The sequence below is a fragment of the Chrysochloris asiatica genome, unplaced genomic scaffold, assembly GCF_000296735.1.
Source record: "Chrysochloris asiatica unplaced genomic scaffold, ChrAsi1.0 scaffold00120, whole genome shotgun sequence".
In the NCBI taxonomy this organism is placed as follows: Eukaryota; Metazoa; Chordata; class Mammalia; order Afrosoricida; family Chrysochloridae; genus Chrysochloris; species Chrysochloris asiatica.
This window is the reverse complement of record NW_006408638.1, coordinates 4,603,377-4,618,295: the sequence shown is the minus strand read 5'-3', so window position 1 is coordinate 4,618,295 and position 14,919 is coordinate 4,603,377. Positions and strand designations below refer to the sequence as shown.

At 38.4% G+C, this 14,919-nt stretch overlaps 1 pseudogene; it reads left to right on the top strand.

Annotated features, from left to right (window-relative positions):
• Positions 1–3,916, top strand: part of LOC102815990 — a 42,932-nt pseudogene extending 39,016 nt beyond the window's left edge.
• The last annotated feature ends 11,003 nt before the right edge of the window (positions 3,917–14,919 follow it).

The window sequence follows — 14,919 nt, the reverse complement described above, 5'->3', positions numbered from 1 at the left end:
TTTTGCATGTCACTATGAAAGGGGAAAAGTTTGATATGTAACTCATTTTTCTGTATTAATAATTCAACACTTGTTGTTAAGTACCATGGAGTTGGTTCCGACTCACAGTGACCCTGCACAGGGTTTCCGAGGCTGCAAATCTTTACGAGAGCAGAAAGCCTCATCTTTCTCCCATGGAGCAGCTGGTAGTTTCAAACTGCCGACCTTGAGGTTAGCAACCGATTTGTAACCACTACGCTACCAGAGCTCCAATACTAGTTAATAGAAATACAAGTTTTAAATGCATATGTAATGTTAAATTTTTTATAGCCATATTAATACAATAAATGGTAAAACTAATCTGGAGGTATTCTATTTTACCTTACACATATAAAATATTATCATTTTAATAGGCAATAATATAAAATTATTAATGAGATATTTTACATGCTTTTCTTTTTATAGAAAGTCTTTGGAATTCAGTTTCTATTGCACAATTATAGTATATTCCAATTCAGATTAGCCACAGCTCATGTGTTTAATAGCCACATAGCTAGTGGTTAATGGATAGCACAGTTCTTTAAGAGAATTTTCATTCAAGACTTAGTAAATCATGATTTCTTCTGGACTCCACCATGATGGATAACTTCACCTCATTGATTCCTATAGAGTTCAGGTATTTAGCGCCTGAATCAATGATGGTTTCTCATCCAATCATTATAAACTTTATTTCCAAGATCTCTTCTCAGAGCTAGCATGATGATTTTCAATAATTATTTGTGTTGCCATGAAGACATAAAACCTCATATTATAAAAAGAGCACAGGACTCCCGTCTTCTTCCATTGTATTTTATTTTTTAAAATTATTACTTCCTTTCCTTTTCTTTAGTAGATCAGAAATGATGGGGCCAAAAATACTCTAAGACCAAGGGAGAGTTGAAGATTGGTTATAGATAGAGGCAGTGAGCAAATAAATAAACTATTTACAAATAAGTAAATAGATTGAGTATAACAGTGTTTACTGTTGGGGAAGAGAGTTACAAATATGGAAAGAGTAAAAGCTAGAATGTCCTCTATGATATTGGAATGGAACTGGAATTATCAGGGTGAGCACATGGTATTTAATATAGACAGACAGACAGACCATTAGATATAGCTCTCTCTCTAACTATATCTGCCTGTTTCCTAGCTCTGTTGTCAGAGAGAGCCTAGAAGCAGTGAACTAAGGCAGTGCCCAGATATGGGTTCAAAATACTATTTTCATAATAGAACTAGGTTTCCTTGTGCCAGGAATAATAAAGTATATTTAAAAAAAACACACAAAACAACAACAACAAACAAAGAAAAAGAACAGATGAGGATTTTTCTAAAGGACACAGAAGTCAGCTTGAAAAGGCATCTACTGTCTAACTCTGGATCAATTGAGAAAAAAATAATGGTATTAATGGATTGTAATTACTGAATGGATTCCTGGTGTAGCACTGTAGGGTATGCACTGGACTGCTAACCACAAGGTTGGCAGTTCAAACCTACCAGCCACTCCTCAGAAACCCTGTGCAGAGTTGCTGTGAGTTGGAACCAACTCGATGGCACTTAACCACAACAACAACCACTAAATAAAATAAGAGATTCCGAGTTCATATTTATATAAGAATAAAGAATAAACCAATAGGAGAGAAGTAAAAGTGTTCCCATATAGCAGAAAGTCTGTTTAGGAGCAAAATATTGATATAATCTCAAAGTATCTCCCCACAAAATATTGATTAATTATAAAAGGATAACTTTAGATCATCAAGGGAGAAGAGCATGAGCGGAATTTGGGACCCTATCCATAGAAGCAGCGACACCAGAGATGGAGGCAGAGATGAGGACATGGAGAGACAGAGCAGCTGAGGACTCTACTCATGGAAAGAGAAAGGCTGTGTACTGGCAGCCAGGAGGCAGGCTTGTAGAATGTGCCCTTGGATTGTTTAAATGATCGTAGATTCCTGGGTGTTTTTGTGTACATCAAAAACAAAGCAAAGCAAAACAGAGGGAATAAAAGCAAATACTGTTGAATGATGATGCATGGGGAGTATTGTAATCATTGTAATGAAAAGAAATACGGTAGGATGAGTGCAAAACTAATGTTCTCTCATGTAAATGATCACTCAATTCACAATAAAAGCTTTAGAAAAAGAGAGAGAGAGAAAAAGGATAAACTAACTTTACAGTGGAGAGAACAGGCAGATTTTAACCTTAAAATAATAATCCCAGTAATGTGTCTTCCTGATTAAGGAAAATACAGTGTTGCTTCTGTGATATTCCTGTCAAAATGTGCAAACTTAATCTAATTGTGAAGAAACATCACACAAACCTAAACTGAGGGCATTCCACAACATGTACTCTTCAAAAAGGTTATAAGAGACATGGAAAGTGTGAAAAACTGTTCTAGACTGAAGGAAGCTAGAGACATGACAACTAAATACAACACATGATCCTGGGCCAAAAGAAAAAACAATTTTGTTTCCTATAAAAGATATTCACTACTCATCTGTCAGTTTGTCGTACTGTGGTGGCTTGCATGTTGTTGTGATTCTGGAAGCTATGTCACCGGTATTTAAATACCAGCAGGATCACCCATGGTGGACAGGTTTCAGCTGAGCTTCCAAACTAAGATCAGGAAGGAGAGATGGACTGCTTCTGAATGGTTAGCCACTGAAAACCTTATGAATAGCAGCACAACATTGTCAGATACAGCAATGGAAGATGTGCCACTCAGGTTGGAAGGCACTCAAGTGGAGGGTCAGAGAAAAAGAGGGAGACCCCCAAAGAGATGGTACAGTGGCAGCAGTAATGGGCTCAAGCATAACAATTGTGAGGATGCAGGACTGGGCAGTGTTTTGTTCGGTTGTGCATAGGGTCACTATGAGTCAGAACCGATTCAATGGTACCTATCATCAACAACAACAGTATAAATTACATTGGGGAATGTGGTGCCTTTGTAGGATAAACACTGGACTGTGAACTACAAGGTCAGTGATTTGAGGCTACCAGTTGCAAACTGTTAGATGAACTTATAAAAATATTCAAAGTTGAGCATCATGCTGGTGGCTTTAACCAGAACTCAAAGTGGCTCAGTGCATGATTCAGCAGCCACATAAAGCGGCAACGTTTTTTGGATGCATCGGTGTAGATAAATTTGGGGAGATCCTGAAGAGAAAAGCTGCTGAAGCCCATATAGATGCTCATTACTACGAGCAGAATGAACAGCCAACAGGGACTTGTGCTGCCTACATCACTGGTGACAACAGGTCCTTTGTAGCTACTCTTGCTGCTGCCAACTGTTATAAAAAGAAAATACATCTTTTATCTGGAGAAAAACTGGGTGTTGGTAGAAAAAGCAAGAGTTTGTTATATAGCAGACTTTTTTCTTACAGTTTCCCCAGAATCAGTAATAAAAGTGGTACACCATGCTTCTGAAAACAACAGAATTTTCACTTTGAAACTGTCTGCACCATTTATTAATCAGTGCTACAAGGAGCCATTGATGATAGTCATGCCTTATGTTGACATAATTTTTGGAAATGAGACGGAAGCTGCCACTTTTGCTAGAGAGCAAGGCTTTGAGACTAAAAATATTAAAGAGACAGTCAAAAAGACACAAGCCCTGCCAAAGGTGAACTCAAAGAGACCGTGGATTTTGATATTTACCCAAGGGCGAGAGGACAGGATAACGACCACAGAAACTGACATCACTTCCTTTGTTGTCTTGGATCAAGACCAGAAAGAAACTGTTGACACCAATGGGGCTGGAGATGCATTTGTTGGAGGTTTTTTCTCTCAACTAGTCTATGACAAGCCCCTGGCTGAATGCATCCACGCTGGTCACTATGCCAAGAGCGTCATCATTAGGAAAGCTAGCTGCACCTTCCTAGAAAATCCCGACTCCCACTGAGGAAGGAGCAGAGAACTTAGGCCCAAAGGACAGCCACCGCCTTGATCGCTTCCTGATAATTCCCATATTAATAAAGAAGAAAACTTATCTGCCGTCTTTTCCTACTCTAATGATAGTCATTTGTAATTTAGCGGGTACAGCAATGCTCAGTAGACTCTTTATTCTCGCAATCACCTACAAAACTGATGTTTGTTTCCATAGTTCGATAGTACCACTTGGAAATGTCAATCATATAGTGAAATAGTAATCTAAAATTACAAAAGTAATCTTTATGTCACTTCCCATTACTTTGTAAATTCATGTGTACTTAGCAAATTATTAATTTTTTTACATTTCTGCTTTGAATGCAGATGAAATTTAATAATAGATTTTTTAAAAGGAATTAATCCTAATATCAAAACATCTGCTTTTTATACATATGCTTAATTTAGGGCTGTATCTGTGTGTGTGTATATATATCTTTCTATATACATATATATATGTGTCACAAATATGAATGATAAATGGTCAAATAAAGTATAGAACAATTTATATTGCCAAATTATGCCTAATAACCTCTTCAGTGTATTGGCAAACATGTAATGAATTTTGGATAATTAAGTAATGTGTCAATTTTTAAGTTGCATTATAATATTCAAACTATAATCTTATACTTATTTATGGTACTCTATAATTTAATATAAATAAAAATAAAGACTTGTCATTAAAATAATAAATAAATAAAGAGCATTGGGTTTGAAATGAATAAGATACAATTTGGAATCCCTAGTCTGATGAGAGGATCTGGAGAAGTTATTCAATTACTTTTAATTTTATTTTTCTCATTTGATCACCAGGAATATGACTAATATAAAGGGATGCTATGTGGACTATATCAAATAATGTCTATGTTGAAACGTGTGGTGGTGGTGGTGGTTATGTGCTGTGGAGTCGGTTCTGACTCATAGCGACCTTGTACAGGGTTTCCAAGGCTGTAAATCTTTACGGGAGCAGAAAGCCTCATCTTTCACCCACGGAACAGCTTGGTTGTTTCGAACTGCTGACCTTAAAGTTCACAGCCCAATTTGTAACCACTACGCTACCAGAGCTCCTGAAAGGTATGGCTTAGCTGGTTAAAATACTTGGCTGCTAACTGAAAGGTTGGAGGTTTGAGTCCACCGAGAGGTGTCCCAGAAGAAAGCCTGGTGATTTATTACTGAAAAATCAGTCACTGAAAACCCTATGGTATACAGTTTTACTCTGACAGAGAGTTGCCACGATCTTTACTTGACGACAACTTTGTTTTTAATACAATATGGCGGTGGGTTTGTCTTACAAAGGACCTGATACATACTTAATACCACAATACAAGCTTGTTGAATCAATTAACAAACACCTCTTCCTAATCGGAATAACGATGCCAGTAATAGAATATTAGATTCTAAAAATGGTTGTGACCTAAGGTTTGAAATTTATTTGAATAATACCTGAATGATATAACAACATTGTCTGGAATAATTATAATAATACCACTATATGGGAGTCCTGGTGTGGTGCCAGACTGCAAAGCTGTTTGAACTGCAAGGTCAGTTCAAGCTCACCAGCTGCTCCTTTGAAACCCTATGGGGTCGCTATGGGTTGGAACCGACTCGACGGCACTTCACAACAACAACACCACTATATGAGGAGTTTTTGTAAAGTTCTTGAAAAAATGGAACTGAAAGATAATGGAATTTTTCCATGGATTTTCTGAAGCCCCCTCATACATTTGTATATTGCTCTTGGATTTTATCAGTACTACGTAGCGTAGTGGTTACGAATCGGGCTGCGGACCTTAAGGTCAGCGGTTCGAAACTACCAGCCGTTCCGCGGGAGAAAGATGAGGCTTTCTACTCCTGTAAAGATTTATACCCTCGGAAACCCTGTACAGGGTCGCTATGAGTCGGAACCGACTCGACGGCACTTAACAACAACAACAACAACAACGCATTTAAGTTTCAAGTAACACTGAATAGAACAGACAAGCATTCACGTTAAAGTTCAATACAGCATTAAAAACAGCACATCTCTACAATGCCTTGGGTTATGGCTGTCAAAGAAAAGGTCATGCCCTTGTTACTTAAATCTCAAATAAAGCATGCATCAGTTCGCGGCTGCAAGGTGACAAAGTGAGGTACAATTTAATGTCTAGGTGGGCATCTGTTCTTAAGATGCTCATGCTGCCGTTTGTGGTTCGTAGTGTATTGTGGGCAGCCACAACACATAAAAAGGGGCCCAGTTTGTGGCTGGGAGGTTTCTACTCTCAGTCAAGATGTGTACATGTATCAGAAATTACACAAGAGGTTGTTTCAGAGCTGTCTGCCAAAGAACGGTGTCTTCTAATCTGGAGAGCAGCTGCTGGGCACAGGCAAGCTGACGCAGACAGACACACTCACACAGACACACTCACACTCACAGAGTCTATACCTGCCTCTACTTGTCTGCTCTGGGCAGATGGTTCCTTGCTTTGGGTTCGTTTCATCCTGCAACTCAGTACAGTCAGAATCTTTCTCAAGTGGAGACTGGCAAGTTGTGGGGTAAGGGTTTTCTTTTGCAAGGTTACCTGTCTTCAGAGTATGAAGGACACTGCTTGGAGAGGAAAGAGTGTTCTATTTAGTGTTTGGGCCCAGTCTGTACTGGGCTCCCCACTGTTTCTCCTTTGCAGAACTAGCAGAACTGTTATTGATCTCTGGTTGCAAAGTCTCTGTGGTTTTGAAGTCCACGAAAGAAAAACTGATAGGGGGCCCAAAAAGAAAAGAAGAAAACATTGTTGGTCCCTGGATTCTACTATTGGATTTTAGGGGGGCTAAGAAGACAGAACTACCACATGTGATCACCTAAAGGTATTTGCACAATAAGGTAAGCATCTCTATTCTTGCTGATAAGCAGGTTTGGGGGTGATTGTGTGCCACTGAATGCCTGTGAATTGTCCACCCTGCTCAGAAGAATCTTCTGGATATTACGTGAGAGGACACAGTAAATCCCAGGTATGATCAAGAGTTTATGACTGATGAAGGTTTGTAGCCACTAGCAGTACAGTGGAACTACCCTGATAATAGTTAAGTTTTGCTAAATTGGTAGGCAAGAAAGAAAACTAACATGAATATTTAAATTCCCCTCCTTTTAAGAGTAAAACCAATGGTTAAAGTTTAAAAAAAAAATAGTTTTGGGCAAAGGACTTTCTTTGTGACAGTTTGATTTTGTAAGCAGATGTGAATAACCAATGTATAATTTCAAAAGTATCACAACATGATGAAAATGGAGACATATACTGGATATCTGGGTTGGAGAAGAAACATTCTCTTTTTGTGGAAAGATTGGCAAGAAAGTAGCTTTCTAGAATAGTAAATAGATTGGATTTTTTTTTGTTCTCTTTACACTGCTCACATTCCTTTGGTAAGATTTGATGAATGGGGGCCAGAGAACAGAACTAGGTTTGCGACCTAGTTCTCTTGGAAGGTCTTGGGAGGTATCTACTGAGAGCCTGTTTTGTAACTCACCCCAAAGAAGGTGACTTGATCTCCATGAGCAGTCACATCTCAATGTAAATGGAAAATAGTGCCATGGCAGGCAGGTTGCTGCCAAACGATTCCAGAGAAAGTTCTGCTCACAATACTTGCTCAGTGAAAGTTGTTTTCAATGTTCAAAATGGTTGCATAGTTTTAAACACAGGAGTACCACTTAACAGATACGTGTTTCGTTACAACACTGTGACTTATTCATTTTTTTTCCTATTCAAACAACTGATGATTCATTTTCCAATATTTGTGTTAGCTCTCAGGATAGATTAGTATGATGCACATACTGCTTACTGTATGTGTGCATTCAACTTACATAAAAGAGGGCAGGGAATAGGATATTACTCATTCAAATTATGGCAGTGTTCCTCCAGGTACATCTAAAAATGGTAACACTTTCCAGCTAACCAATCTGCTGTCTCTCAGAAACAAATATTTCATAATAAACATTTCTCTATAGCTATCTGTTGACATTATTACAAAATTCACATTATGTCTAACTAAAAATCAGTGTATACTTTAAGAGCTACTTGTTATTGGAATTTTCTTTTCTAGAGGCAGCAATAATTTTCATGGGTGATTTCCACTTCCTTACAACAAGTGGGTAAGGCAATTAAAACAGATCTATGCTGGTGAGAGTTTTCCAAGCAATTTCCCAGGACCATGTAGAGTTTATGGCAACCACTGCACAATGATTCTGACAATTCTGGGGCATAAAACAGCAGTGATTACTAAGAAAGAGAGTGCAATTTTTAAAAAGAGTTTAGTTTCTGTTAAAGTTCTGTGTTATTGTCAATATTACTTAAACTGTTACTAAAATAAGGAATTTGTTAGCCACAAATTGGCCTTAGTTAGTAGCATTGTCACTGGAGAGGGAGATATTTCATTGTGGCTTCAAAATGATGCTGGTTTTGGTAGAGCAGTATTACAGAAGACTGGCAAAGCAATTTGCCAAGTCTAAGCATATGGAAAAACACAAAGGAAAGAGACTTGTATTCTTTCTTGCTTCAAAACAGAGCTCACAATGTTCTTTTCCTCAACCTGAAGCAAAATTATAATTGCTACTGAAATACATGCCTTGCATCTCCAATATCTGAATGTTAAAAGAAATTCAGAGAAATAAACCTTGGTTTCTTTGCTTTCCTTAGCAGAGAACTAGTGACTAGGAATATTTATTAATCATTTATGCTTTGTTTTGTTTTGTTTCACTATAATTAGGGGAAACATTTTCACAGTAAAGGGCTCACTTTGCTTGTCCAATTGTTCATTCATTCATGCATCAAATATGTTTGAGTGCATATAGTGGATTACAAGTTGGGCTAACATCAAGGTCAGCAGTTTGAATTCACCAGCTACTCCTTGGGAGACAGCTGAGACTTTCTGCTCCTGTAAGGGTTTACAGTCTCGGAAACCATATACAGCGTCGCTAAGAGTTGGTACAGACTCGACAGCTGAAGTTCGGAATGATTCTGTCTAAACTGTGTGAGAGATACAGTCTATCACAGGAGCCACATTTGGAAAAATAGCAATACTATGCTTCTCACCTTAGGTGAGGAGTCTTTTTATAATGGCATCATTGAAAACAACAAAAACAACCTCACTGGTGTTTTACATTGTTTCACGAACTCTCTTATTAGTCACTAATTTGCTCCTTATGCAACCCTGTGATACAGGAAAGGCAAGGGTTACCATCCCTTGTTTAAGAGAGGCACAAACCAGTCTTCAGATGTTTAAGGGATCATCCCAGCTAATTTTCTCTCAAATGCATAACTTTTGAGAGAAAATTTGCTTCATAAAATACTTCACTGAATAAAGGACTTGACAAATTCTGAGTTTTCAACATGAGTACTCAAAACTGTGACCTAGACTTTGAAGGTGGTATTAGCAAACTGGACACTATATCTAGAGAAAAGAATTTCAATAATCCCTTCAGCCCTGACCTAAGTCATCTTCCTGCCTCCATTCCCCTTCAGGGTATTTTCCCTATAGTGCTTTCCTCTGACTTTCGAAAACTTTGTCTAACTGCTAAGAGAGACAGAAGATACTGGCTTTAACTTCTTGTGGGCAGAAATGTGATGTAGAACATGGAAGAACTGGCCTGTTAATTCTGAACCAACTCCTAACACCACTGTAATGAAATTAAAATATATCTATCTATATATTCTAAGGAGCTCTGGTGGTATAGTGGATTATGAGGTGGGCTGCTAACCACAAGGTCAGGAGTTCAAATTTATCAGTTTTTCTACAGGAGAAAGATGAGGCTTTTTGTTTTTGTAGTTATTTATAGCCTTGGAAACCCTGTACAGGGTCGCTATGAGTCAGAACTGACAAGCACCACCACTACCATATGTATAGTCTGAGTGATAAGAATGAAAAAGAAAACATTACTACCGCATTCATTGTTTTTAAAAAATTTGGTGACTTTCTAAGACTTTTTAAGGCACATTCACTTACATGCAATTGGAAATGGAATTTTAAGCTGCCGGTGAGTGCCATCAGCCTAGAAACAGATCATTTTCACATCAGGTCAGATAATTGTCCACTCTGTCCAGATGCTGAATTTGGTAAAAACATATGTGTGCCCTTTGTGGAGAAACAATTTACTGTTGGAAAGAGAGAGAATATCACAAGAAAAAACAAAACTCTATGGAAAAACAGTAAAAGTTGTATCAAGTCAGGCAGAGAAGAACAGAGGAGAGTTCTATGAATGAAGCCCTTTCTGATGGATTCTGACCGAGCAAGCTGTACTGCTGGTAACAAAGATACTAAGGGTAACTGTTTAGGGTACCAAACAAAGCTAGTACTGTCTATTATTAGCTATGTGCAATGGAATACACGAGACTTCACTTTTCATATTCTTCCTAGAATATCATTTTGAATCTCTTTTAATTTTGGCATAACTCGTTAGAGGCTACTTTTCTCATGTTAGAGGCTTGGTGGATCTCAAATGTCTCCTGATGGATCCAGAGGCAATCTCTTGCCTGGGAAAGTGGAATGTGGTGGGAGATAGCAATATAGATAAAGTGGATAAAGCCAGGGCTGTTTCTGTGTTTCTCTAGAGCTGTTGGTCCTGGCCCCAACACAGAATGAGGCAGAGGCAGCTGCCTCTAAGCCACGGTATTAAACAGGTTGTGAGTAGGGGCATCAACTCCTACTTTCAGCTGCTCCTAACATCTCCACAAGAAGCTATTTTCAGAACTGTTGCATTTGATCAGGGAGCATTTGGGGTTAAGCCTTGTGTTTTTCATTTCAGTTTTAGACCCTAAGCAGGTGCAGTTAGTAATTCAGCATTTAAAAGCTTATACTGTACTTCCTTCCAACCAATGCAGAAATGATTTTATACTGGAGGAGAAAAACATGAGATTTATTAAATCTTATTGTTAAAATGAAATTAAAAGTATTTAAGATTTGAATTAAAAAATAAAATCACAAAACTTTTCTGTCAAGATTCTTGTGTGGCAAAATTTTAGTTAAAGGTAAGGAAAGCATAAAAGTCATTTGCGTAGAGTTAAGACAGTATATCAGGGGTTTCAAAGAGTTTGTAGGAAAATGTCATGAACTTTTATTTCATTTTTTTCATGAACTTTTAAAAGATACCTTGTGTTAGTATTTGTACTGCTGCCCATTGATCTAACCCTACATTCTACTTCTTATGCTCGGCATCTGACTGAGAAGGAAATCATTGTATATAAGCAATATTGGAGACTGTCTGACAATACTACACTGTGATTTACCAGTTGGACTTTAACAACTAGAGAACAGTATCCTCTAAGTATAACTGCATGCCCTGAAGATGCATAGAGTGGAAACAAAACAAGCAAACAAAATCCTTTCTTTTAAAAATGTTTCAAGTCAAGCACTTATAAATTTCTCCAAAATTTAGAGCTTCCCTGGTTGGTTGAAACTCTGTCTCTAGTATTAATAGTCTAACATACACCCTTGCATACAAACTAAGTTGTCTGTTTTTTAAAAAAATAATTTTTTCCATGTCATTCCAAAAGGATATTGTCTATTCTTCGAGCTCAAAAGTTAAGTTTATAATATTTAGGGGTTCAACAAAGCAGGAGTGCTGGAATCTATTGCTTGGATCCAACTCTGGAAAAATAAAATAGGCAGGGTCGTCAAGTATCCAAGTTTGCTAAGAGGTTTCCTGGTGTGGGGCTGTAGGATAAGCTCTGGACCACTAACCACAGGTTTGGTAGTTAAAATCCACCAGTAGCTCCTTGGAAACCCTATACTGGGTAGCTATGAGTCGGAATCAACTAGATGGCACTTAACAAACAAATAAGACAGACGAGGTTTCCTAGGACATGGAATTTCAGTGACAAAATCAGGACTTTCCTAAGTTCTCGTGTAAGATGGGGATCACATATCAGAAATGATCAAGATAAAGACATGTACTGCTGTATAGGAGTAGGATTTAGGAACCCAAGTGGCCTACTCCCAGCCTAGAACACTTCATACATGCTGGGTTTCTTGTCTAGAGAGACAGAAAGGGTTAACGTGGAGTTTGTTCACAAGAGTCCTCTATTTACAGAACATCACCTTTCTTAATGAAGTGGCTTTGTTCCCACTGAAAGTATTCAAACCCAACATTCCACTATTATGGTGGTGGTGGGCCGTGGAGTTGGTTCTGACTCATAGCGAGCCTGCATAGGGTTTCACAGGCTGTAGTCTTTATGGGAGCAGAGAGCCTCATCTTCCTCTCGTTGAACGGCTGGTAGTTTCGAGCCGCTGACCTTGAGGTTAGCAGGCCTACTTGTAACCACGACGCTACTTCTTGTTGTTGTTAAGTACCATGGAGTTGGTTCTGACTCATAGAGACCCTGCACAGGGTTTCCAAGGCTGTAAATCTTTACCGGAGCAGACCACCTCATCTTTGTCCCGCGGAACAGCTGGTTGTTGTTGTTGTTATGTGCCGTGGAGTCGGAACCGACCCATAGCGACCCTGTACAGGGTTTCCGAGGGTGTAAATCTTTACGGGAGTAGAAAGCCTCATCTTTCTCCCGCGGAGCAGCTGGTAGTTTCGAACTGCTGACCTTGCGGTTCACAGAACAGCTGGTAGGGGTATTCAATTGTTAATCTTCACTTACAACTTTAACAAGGGCATAATGTGTACTTATTTAAACCAATTCAAGGGGAAACTGCATATAGCATGTCAATTCACCAAATCCTTACTCCTCAAAGTTTGGGCAGGAGACCAGCAGCATCAGCATTGCTAGAGCATGTGCCAGACACGCAGAATCTCAATCCCCATTCCAAAATTTGCATGCTGAGAAGATATTCTTTATACATTATGATTTGAGAAGTGACATACTAGATCAGTGCTTTCCAACTGTGGCATAGGATAAAATTCTGTTACTATCAATCTTTCATAAACTGATACTTTTGTAAAATGCAATAAAATTATCAATAGAGAGATGAGCACGTACTTGGATATTGCAGAAATGTCCAATTCCTAATACACACACAAAGCAGCAGTTGTGTAGTTGACTCTAATTCATGATGACTCAATGTGTGCCAGAGAGGAGCTGTGCTCCACAGGGTTTCCAATGAAGGCAGTACATCACCAGGCCTTTCTCCAAGGTACTACTTTGTGAGTTTGACCCACCAAGTTTTTGGTTAGTAGTTGAACACTTAACCAGTTGTGCTGTCCAAATTGCTAGGCAAGTTTCTAAATACATACTCTTAATGTTTGTACTTTAAGTTTAAACTTTTTGTGGCAGACAGCTTTGCAGCATACACAGGTCCACAGTCCACACTGAGCAGTACTACACAAATATTAACAGCGTCATGACTGCTGAGATACACCTAGACAGAGAGCCCGATAACCACTCTGAATGAATCTGGACTTGCTCAAGATCATTAATGCATTGCAAAGCCAGCTCCTGTAGTGCCTGAAGCAAAGCCACACTTTGTTAGGAGCTCTTTCCATCGTATTTATATGGGCAAAATCCCACCAAACATTAATCAAAGTACGGGTGTTGGTGGGAGGTAGGGAATAAAGCTGAATTGTGAAAGTGAGGAAAGGGAAATTTTGTTGGTACATAGAAGAATTGTTTTTTTCCTTTTTGTGGTGGGTATGGGAGTGAAATGGGAGTATGGAGTGTGTGATCCTATCATTCCAATTTTTCTAGTTTCCAAAGGTACCTATTAATGGTTTTATTAGATGATATCTAATTTTCCACCTTCAAACAAGAGCAAATCTTGCCACCAATATTTTGAATGATGGGTATGGGAAGAGAAATTATGAATTGTGATTCCTGGATTTGGTGGTGGTAATGAGGAAACATTTATGGATACAAATTACTGTGCCCATTTTTTCCTCAATGACTCTGAGTAGCTAAATGCAAGCTTACCAACTACTCTTTCAAACCCCATATAGGGTTGCAAACCCCATATAGGTTGCTCATCGGCACATAACAACAATAACAACAATATAACTCAACAGGTAACTAATGCATCGCTAAATTTAAAATGTCAAGGAACAATGTTTATAGTGATTTTATTCTAAATTGTCCTAAACTGTAAATAATACAAATTTCCTTTAAGTGTTGAGTGAATAAACACAATTATGTATGAAGCAGTAGTCATACACTGAATTAATGTTTAGCAATACCTCTGACGCACAACAACATGTGTTATGCTAAGGGAGAGAACTGAGCCTAAAGAAACTACATACTGAATGAGGCCACTTGTGTGATACTCTGTAACATGCAGGGTAAAGACTCAGCGGCGGCCACTATGCATGTGGACACTGCTCGCTCTTGTCTCACTCGATTATACCGCAAAAATATCTGACAAACCCGATATGGCTGAGATTGAGAAATTCCATAAGTCAAAATTTGATAAGAAGAAGACAGAAACACAGGGGACAAATCTATTACCTTCAAAAGAAACTTTCGAATAAGAGAAGCAAGCGGACCAACTGTAATGAGGCGCTGCTGCCAATATGCCTTCTTATTTTCCTTGTTTGAGCTTCAGTTTAACTTTGTAAGATGCAAAGAGGTTGGATCAAGTTTAAATGACTGTATTGCCCCCTTTCACATCAAAGTATGGAGAACTACTGACAAGGAAGGCATTCCCATTGGTCGAGCTGGCTGGCAGGGAAGGAAGAGAACTTGCATGTTGAAGGAAGTAGCTGGGTGGGGTGACAATGAATAAAATATATAAAGGCAAAGTGTCCTGCAGGCATGAAATGCATTTTAATCAGGGTACCAGTTTTTTGTTCAATTGATTTTAATTATTAGAATACACAATTTTTTAAAATATGAAAATAAAAGTTTTAAAACATGAAAAAAAAAAAAAAAAATAAGGGGACAGAAAAGAAGTCAGTGGTTGCCAGTAGTAGAAGAACTACAAAGGGGCATGAAGGAACATGATGGAATGGTCTAGATTATGGTGGTGGTTGTATGACTGTATGAGTTTGTAAAGACTTGCAGAATTGTAAACTGTTATGTTGTTGTT